General features: G+C 28.8%; 1 protein-coding gene across 1 annotated transcript in view; it reads left to right on the top strand.

The window, feature by feature from the left end:
* The first annotated feature begins 3,636 nt into the window (after window positions 1-3,636).
* The window catches only part of LOC102603580 (poly(A) polymerase I-like), a 12,593-nt gene continuing 7,305 nt past the window's right edge, over window positions 3,637-8,924 (top strand). The window contains exon 1 of the mRNA XM_006361852.2: window positions 3,637-3,726. The gene's annotated coding sequence lies outside the window, so the exon portion shown is untranslated. The remainder of the gene's footprint in view (window positions 3,727-8,924) is intronic.

The raw sequence follows: 8,924 nt of genomic DNA, 5'->3' as shown, positions 1-8,924 counted from the left end.
AACGTGCATACATTAACCAACATAGAATCACAACCATCACCTACCTCGAAACAAGCTTGAAACCCTAAGAAACTTGATTCTTCCATTTTTGGATTTGTTCCGCTTGTTCTTGGTCTACAAACAATCATAATAACATGATAATCAATAAACAATCACTAATTACCAGATTATCAATAATTTTATGAACCCTAAATCAAACTCATGATCCTAATTATCCAAAATAAGGTTGTTTCCACCATAGAATCTAGATCAAAACTCTCCCCCATTGATAATTACCCATTCTACTATGTTCTACGGATTGAAAAATGGATTTGGGGAGTGAAAAGCTTACGTTTAGCCTCAAGAATGGAGCAAAACTGTTAGGAGTCGCCTGGGGTTTATTCCTTACCTCTAAAAATCGAAAGTGCAGAATGAGGTCGTTTAGGGATTTATTTACTAATTTAAGTCGCGTCAAACCCGCCACAGCGGCCCTTATCCCGCTTCAATGGCCTCGCCAGAGCGGCCAAAACCCCCACCAAGGCTGCTTGCACGAATCAGTGACCTATTTAAAGAATACCAAAATCCCCATTTCACAACACACCTCTAAGATCAATTCCGGGAATTCTACTCACCCGAATTCAATTCCGTAAAGTCGTATGGATTCCTTAACGAGTTATCTATCCACTCATGTAATCATAATCATAAATAAATCACCTAATTGTTACTAGATTTCCCTACACCTTCATGACTTCGATTTCGTCCAAATATAGACTAGGTTGGGAAAATCCAAATATTACGAAAAATGTTTTTGGTTCCAAATTTTCTCCCGTTGGTATTTCTATAACGATGAAAACAGGTCGTTACAGAGCTATAGATGTTAGCTAAATTGTACTTGTGACAATGAATATCTTACGTTGTATTGTCGTTCTTACTCTTTTTGGATATTATTCATTACCAATTGTTAATGTATATCAATGTACAAGTGATTCGTTGAGAGAAAACAAATAATGTAGAAATTCTTGATGTTGCTACAATTTTATCCAGTTTTGTCAAAATTTCTTTATCTCACCTAAAACATGATGACATTTTAGGGTAAAATTTTTTTTATCTATATATATATATATATATACACTGTTATTGATTTTCACAAATTTCATGACATTGATTCTAATTTTTCAATATTAGAATCTAATGGTGGCCAGTGGATGTTATTGCTATAAGATTTTTTCTTCCTTCAAAGTTTTCATGTCCCATACAATCAATATCTACAATAAATAAATTTGATTGATTATATTCCTACACAGTTCAAATGTAAGTAGTTGTGAAAGTGGGTGAAGGTACTTTCTATATGAGGAACTCACGAAAATCTTGGCAATTCCATCTTTCAACTGTTTTGAAAATATTTTCTTATTGACATTTCTTTACCATATTTTGATACTTACTATATTACCCCCGAAAAACTTTCTTTAGGTCGTATAAGACATTTTATTAATTAACCAAAAATGAAAATAAAGTTCTGGCCCAAGCCCAAAATAAGACAATCAAAACAACTTATTTCTAATTTTATTAGGGCAAAGCCCACTTTCATTAAACCTATCTATAAATATTAACTCCGGCTTCCTCTTGAGCTCACTTTACTTTCTTCTCACTATGTTGCCTCCTTGCTCTTGGCTGAATGTTACTCTTTACTCCTTCTCTTGTGGGTTGTACCTGCTCCCGATCTCAACGTTCTCATCTCCCTTCTTCTCACACAAGATGTGTCACGCAACCAAGGTAATGTAATTCATATCTTCTTCCTTCTTTTTTTTCATCATTGTTCTAATTAACTCTATTGTTTCTCCACGTGAAAGATTTTTTTTTGTTGGAAAAATTTATTCTAGAATTTTGAATTTTCTTTTGAGTTTAAAAATGGGCTAAAAAGGAAAAGTCATTTATGGAGAGAATCAAAAGAAACTCTTCAATTTCTTACCTAGAAGATGTTTATTACTCTATTCCAAATCACACATATAGTCATTACTTATTAATAGATATCTGATATATACATTTAGTGATTCAAGATTAAATTATATTCATGTAGTGGTATCCATACATCTCACATGGGATATGAATTAATAATCATGGATCTGAAGACCGCCAAGTAGATTTGGAGAATTTTGAATACCTTAGAATATTAATGAATGAAGCATGAAGGGTTTACAATATACTAAAGTGGAAACGTAAGCAAGAGATGACTACATTTTAAATAATTAATAGTCTATACTTTCCTTGTTTTTAGCCCAACAGTATTATTGTAACTAGTTTGGGTTAGTTTATCTACTATTATAAATAGTAGTACTAGGATATATCTTAGGGGTTACTTTTTGAATGTACATTTGATGTTTAGGCTCCTTTGTGAGTTTGGGGAAACCCTTATACTTGTTCAATTGAACCTTCTTGATTTTTTGGGTAAGTCTTCACTTGTATGAGTTCAATTTTTTTCACCCTTAGATTTTATTCTAGTAATTATTGAATGTCTTTTAGTTGCTAGATCATTCATTTTTTCTTCTAAATCTCTCCATCTTTCTTTCTATTTCTTAGTCATATATCTTGCTTGCTTGATTGTAGTCCACTTTATTGTTCTTGCATCTAGAATCACATCAATTAGTATCTCACCCTTTTTCTTTATATTTCTAAATCATATATCTTGCTTGCTTGATTGTAGTCCACTTTATTGTTCTTGCATCTAGAATCACATCAATTAGTATCTCACCCTTTTTCTTTATATTTCTAAATCATATATCTTGCTTGCTTGATTGTAGTCCACTTTATTGTTCTTGCATCTAGAATCACATCAATTAGTATCTCACCCTTTTTCTTTATATTTCTAAATCATATATCTTGCTTGCTTGATTGTGGTTCACTTTATCATTCTTGCATCGAAAATCACATCATCTCACCAACACATGTACTAGGTAGCACTATCCTTCAAGGCATAAACAGAAGAAATCATCTAGGCCTATGCCAAAAATTGTACTTAATACTTCATGGTTCTCAACTTCTTTATTGACGACCAGGTAACAATTTCAGTTGTATGCTAAACAAATTATATTTTTGATGCAAAAGAAACCTTCCTCTAGTGAACACAATATTTGAATTGCCTTTTCATTATGTTCCATGAACCTTGTTATTTTTGGTAGGTATTAAGAGAATTTTGGTGTACCTCCATTTTCTGAATTTCTTTATGTGTTTCAAATCCAATTATTAGGTTAAGATAGTGGTGAAAAATTGGAAGAATAACTTATACATGTTACCTATACATCCATTCTTCCTCACCCTAATCCAATATACAAAGAGAATTGACCCTAACTAGTTTGAAATTGACACGTTATTGTTGTTTATATCAATATTTTTTTGACATATGCTTTTATCATAACTTTCACATAATGACCAATAATGTTAATATTTTATACTAGTATGATCAATATACTGCTCGCTTCGATATTTAACTTAATTGTTGCTAAGTTTGATACTGGATTACTTAGTATTGTGTGTTGCGATATGATTTGAAGTGTGAAGGAGTTATTATTGTCCAGATACCTAATGTAAAGTGTCAGTTGTCTTGGACCACAATGATCCATCGCTTATGTAAAAAAACAGGACATACAAAAAATTTTATCCTTCAAGGCATAAACAGAAGAAATCATCTAGGCCTATGCCAAATATTGTACTTGATACTTCATGGTTCTCAACTCCTTTATTGACGACCAGGTAACAATTTCAGTTGTATGCTAAACAAATTATATTTTTGATGCAAAAGAAACCTTCCTCTAGTGAACACAATATTTGAATTGCCTTTTCATTATGCTCCATGAACCCTATTATTTTTGGTAGGTATTAAGTGAATTTTGGTGCACCTCCATTCTCTGAATTTCTTTATGTCTTTCAAATCCAATTATTAGGTTAAGATAGTGGTGAAAAATTGGAAGTATAACTTATACATGTTACCTATACATCCATTCTTCCTCCCCCTAATCCAAAATACAAAGAGAATTGACCTTAACTAGTTTGAAATTGACACGTTATTGTTGTTTATATCAATAATTTTTTGACATATGCTTTTATCATAACTTTCACATAATGACTAATAATGTTAATATTTTATACTAGTATGACCAATATACTGCTCGCTTCGAGATTTAACTTAATTTTTGCTTAGTTTGATACTGGATTACTTAGTATTGTGTGTTGCGATATGATTTGAAGTGTGAAGGAGTTATTATAGTCCAGATACCTAATGTAAAGTGTCAGTTGTCTTGGACCACAATAATCCATCGCTTATGTAAAAATACAGGACATAGAAAAAATTGTTTATCTTTAATAATCTTTTTTTTTCTATATTAAAGTATTTGGGAAACCTATCAATTGTTGAGACATCCAATACTAGAATTTCATGATTTTAAATGAGTATGATTTGCATACATTGACAGTAATGATATAATTATTATACATTTATTATATATTTACACAAATTTATAGAGAGGTGATATAGAGTCTCCCACATCTAAAAAATAAAAATAAAATAAAAAATGGTCTTAGAGCAAAAAATATTATTATTGTCTTAATTAACATCCTCTTTAGATGTTGAAGTGGATTTGATTGTTCAAATGAGACATAAGAGAAATTTGATTAAATTTATAAAAAAAATATTAAATTTATTAAGTCAAAGTCTTCAAACGTTCAATATTTATTAAATTGATGGTGAATCTATGGTTCAAATGAAAATTTTATCAACTCTTTTGAAACTATTTGAATTCATTTTGACATAGTCTATAAGTTATAGACAACTGTGAATTAGAAACTACATAGACATTTGTGAATTTATAATTCATAGCAGAGAAATAAATTTATTTTTCTATTATAATTTATCTAATGAAATAAATTGAAGTATTTTTTTGTTACTTTTTTAGCATTGGTCAATCTAGTTTTCTTTATTTTTAAACTTCAAATTCATTAATCTTCAGGAAAAGCCTTACTTTGTATGAACATGAATTATTAATTTAAATAATTGGTTGATAGATCTTGCTTTTAATTTTTCACTGTATATGTTATATATAATCGAAGTACAAAAATTAAAAACAGAAAAGAGAATTTCAATAAGAACAAGAAATCTGAACACAATGAAGGCAAATTTAGAAAGGATCAAGGGGGTTATTTTAAGAAGATACTATGTAACAAACAAAAGCAACAAGCTATTCGTGGTGCATAATTTATTAATTCTCCGTCATACAGTTGACTTATATCAATTAATTCTTTACTTGTTCATTTTAACAAGTAAAATGTGGTTAACATGATATAAGTCAATTGTGAGATGTAAAATTGATAAGTTGTATACCATTAATAGCTTGTTGTTATTGTTTGTTAGGTAGTTTGTTCTTGGAAAAGCACTCTTGGCCCTTTTCAGATTTGTGTTCATCGGATTCTTCAGATTTTTTTATTTTTATTGACACCCTTTTTATGTTTCAACTTTTGTAATTCGGTCATATAGAACATACATTGTGAAATACAAATAGCAATACGTATCAACAAATTATTTGAATTAATATTTCATGTTGGTACAAGAAAAGATTTATTTTGTATGATCATGAATTATTAATTTAAATAATTCGTTGATAGGTCTTGCTTTTAGCTTTTCACGGTATATGTTCTATATAATCGAAATATAAAAGTTGAAACAGAAAGAGAATATCAATAAAAACAAGAAATCTGAAGAACACACTGAAGGCAAATCTAGAAAGGAACAAGAGAGTTACCTACTTAACAAACAAAAGCAACAAGCTATTCATGGTGCATAATTAATCAATTCTACAATTAACTTGTATTAATTAACTCTTTATTTGTTCATTTTAACAAGTAAAATGGGATTGCACAATAGAAGTCAATGTAAGATGTAGAATTAATAAATTATGTACCCTGAATAGTTTGTTTCTTTTGTTTGTTAGGTAGTATCTTCTTGAAAAAACCCTCTTAGTGATTATCAAATTTGTTTTCATCGTGTTCTTCAGATTTGTTGTCCTTTTTGGCATCCTTTTTCTCTTTCAACTTTTGTAATTCGATCATATAGAACATATATTGTGAAATACAAAAGGCAAGATACATGAACGGATTATTTGAATTAATATTTCATGCTCGTACAAAGTAAATCTTTTCTTCCATACTAATGAGCTCATAGTTGAAAAAGTAAGGAAATTTTATTGACCAATTCTAGAAATCTGACAAAAGATACTTTGATATTTTTTCTTGAGATAAATTATAATAGGATAATAATCTATTTTTTCTGGTATGAATTATGAATCAAAAAGGAGTCATCATTAATCTTTGCTTAAATCAAATATAAATAGCTTGAGTATATATTCACACAAAACTATAAAATGCATACACTAAACATTGTTATATGTGTAAAATAAATCAGAATCTTAAAATAAACACAAGGAAAGAATTGGTTTACAAGGAGACAAAAAAGTGAGAACAGATAATTTTTGTGTTAAAAGGAAACAACTATATGTTTCTATACCCTTTGTGTTTGTTTGGGAGAGATGTGAGGATTCTCAATAATTTATTGTATTTAGATAAATACAATTGGGAGATAAATAAAGAAATAATAGAAAAATGAAAAATACAACAAAGGTTTTGTCAATCTTGTTATTAGTCATCCAAAATTTATTAAAATCAGAAAACAAGAGAATTCCAAATCTGACTTAACATCTTTAATAAATTAGTGACGATATACTAATTGAGCCATCAATATATAGATGAACACATGGAAAAAGAAGCAAATAAATTCATTACATGTCAAAATGAGATTTAGCTAGAATCAAATCACCATCATATAATTCAAGTCATACATTGTAGAGAACAACAATAGATTGAATATAATAAACAAATCAATATTGATTTAATTGCATTTATACAATAGCTTAATGTATGTCAACTGAAATTTGCATACGCATGACAGACAAAAATATATATTTACATACACAACAGATATCAAACATATATATCACATAACATATAATAATATGCATACTTGTATATTTTTGTACGTATTTATATGTCATGCGTATGTGTATGTGTGTGTATATATATATATATGTTATGTATATGTCTAATATGTCTTGTGTATGTAAACATATATTTTTGTCTGTCATGCGGATGTAGATTACAGTTGACATACATTAATTTACAATAATATATAAGTGTATATGGAGAAAACTCTTTAGTCATCTAAGTTTTCAGCAAAATTGCGTAGAAGGAATAGACAAGGTGATGCAACGTACTACCACAATAGAATAAAGATGACTAGAGCTAGTGAAAATAGAAGATACATAACAAGAAAGAGAAAAATAGAAAGATATGGGTTATAGTTTGAATATGTTTTGCAAAAACTATTGACACATTTTTAAAATATAATAATATTATTAATTATGATAAATACAATTTTATTTCTGTTTATGCATAGAAAAGATCACTTTTTGTTGTTGTTGTTGTTATTACTGAGACATTCAACGGTGTTTTAGGTGTCTAACAAGGCCACCACCTTAGATAAGTAAAAATGAAAATTAGTGCCAACCAATGAACTATGTGTATGTCATAAAGCATTTGTTTGTATTTTATTTATTTTTCAGATGTTGTATTCGATAATCATACCAAAAATCAAATAATTTCAGATTTTGTATTTGAGGGAACTACTAAATGAATTATTCGTTTGTATTTACCTGGTGTATTTAATATTAATATTAGAGTCCAACTAATTTATCTAATTTATATTTTGCCACCAAGCAACACATTAGAGGGAAACACTCTGTGAAGTATTTGTTTGTATTTTATTGATTTTTTTGTCTGATTTGTTCAATATTTATATTGGAGTCCAATTGATTTAGATTTTGCCACCGAGCTTCACAATTGAGGAAAACACTCTATGAAGTATTTTATTTAATTTTTCACCTATTGTATTTAATATTTATATTAGAGTTCAAATAATTTAAATTTTGCCACCGAGCAAAGCATTCAAGGAAGCACTCCATGAAATACTTGTTTGTATTTTATTTATTTTTCATCTACTATGTTTGATATTTTTATTGAAGCCTAATTAATTTAAATTATACCGGCTAGCAACACATTGTAGGAAGTAGGGGTGTTCACGAGTTGGTTTGGATCGGTTATTGGTCAAAACCAAACCAAACCAACTTAATCGGTTTTAAAATTATCAAAACCAAACCAAACCAAATACAATATACATTTATCGGTTTGGTGATTATCAGTTTCGGTTTGGTTTGGTTCGGTTATTCGGTTATTAACCATACACAAAAATAAAAGAAACAATTCATTTAAAAATGTGAAAAAAGTGACAACAATCCATTCAAAACGAAAAATAGTTAGAATGACTTAAATTACTAAACTTTTAATCACTAAAATTTACTATCAATAAAGCTTTAACATTCACTATATTGGCCTAGAAGAAAGAGACAATAACATTTTCAGTCCCACAAATAATTGACATAGACACTCATATACATGAAATCAATAAGATAAAGTTTCATCTTGGACATTTTTGCTTTCTATAAGTAAATTATAAAGAAATTTTAATGAAAATATGTATAAGATCTTTAAAATTGTTTATAAAAATAATATATTAAGTATGTATATTAATAAAATATATGTATATAATTCATCAGTTCGGTTCGGTTATTTCTTCGGTTTTTTTCGAATAAAACCATAACCAAACCAAATACTATCGGTTTTCAAAAATCTAAACCAAACCAAACCAAACCCAAATAAAATCGGTTTTATTTTATCGGTTTGGTTTGGTTTTTCGGTTTGGATCGGTTTTTATCCAAACCGTGAACACCCCTACCTACAACATAAAGTCTTCTATATTTGTTCATTTCAATCTCAAAAAAAAAATGTCT

This window comes from Solanum tuberosum, unplaced genomic scaffold, assembly GCF_000226075.1.
Source record: "Solanum tuberosum cultivar DM 1-3 516 R44 unplaced genomic scaffold, SolTub_3.0 scf00375, whole genome shotgun sequence".
NCBI classification, from domain to species: domain Eukaryota; kingdom Viridiplantae; phylum Streptophyta; class Magnoliopsida; order Solanales; family Solanaceae; genus Solanum; species Solanum tuberosum.
Note: the sequence above shows the minus strand (reverse complement) of the source record. Positions and strands in the feature narration are given on the sequence as shown.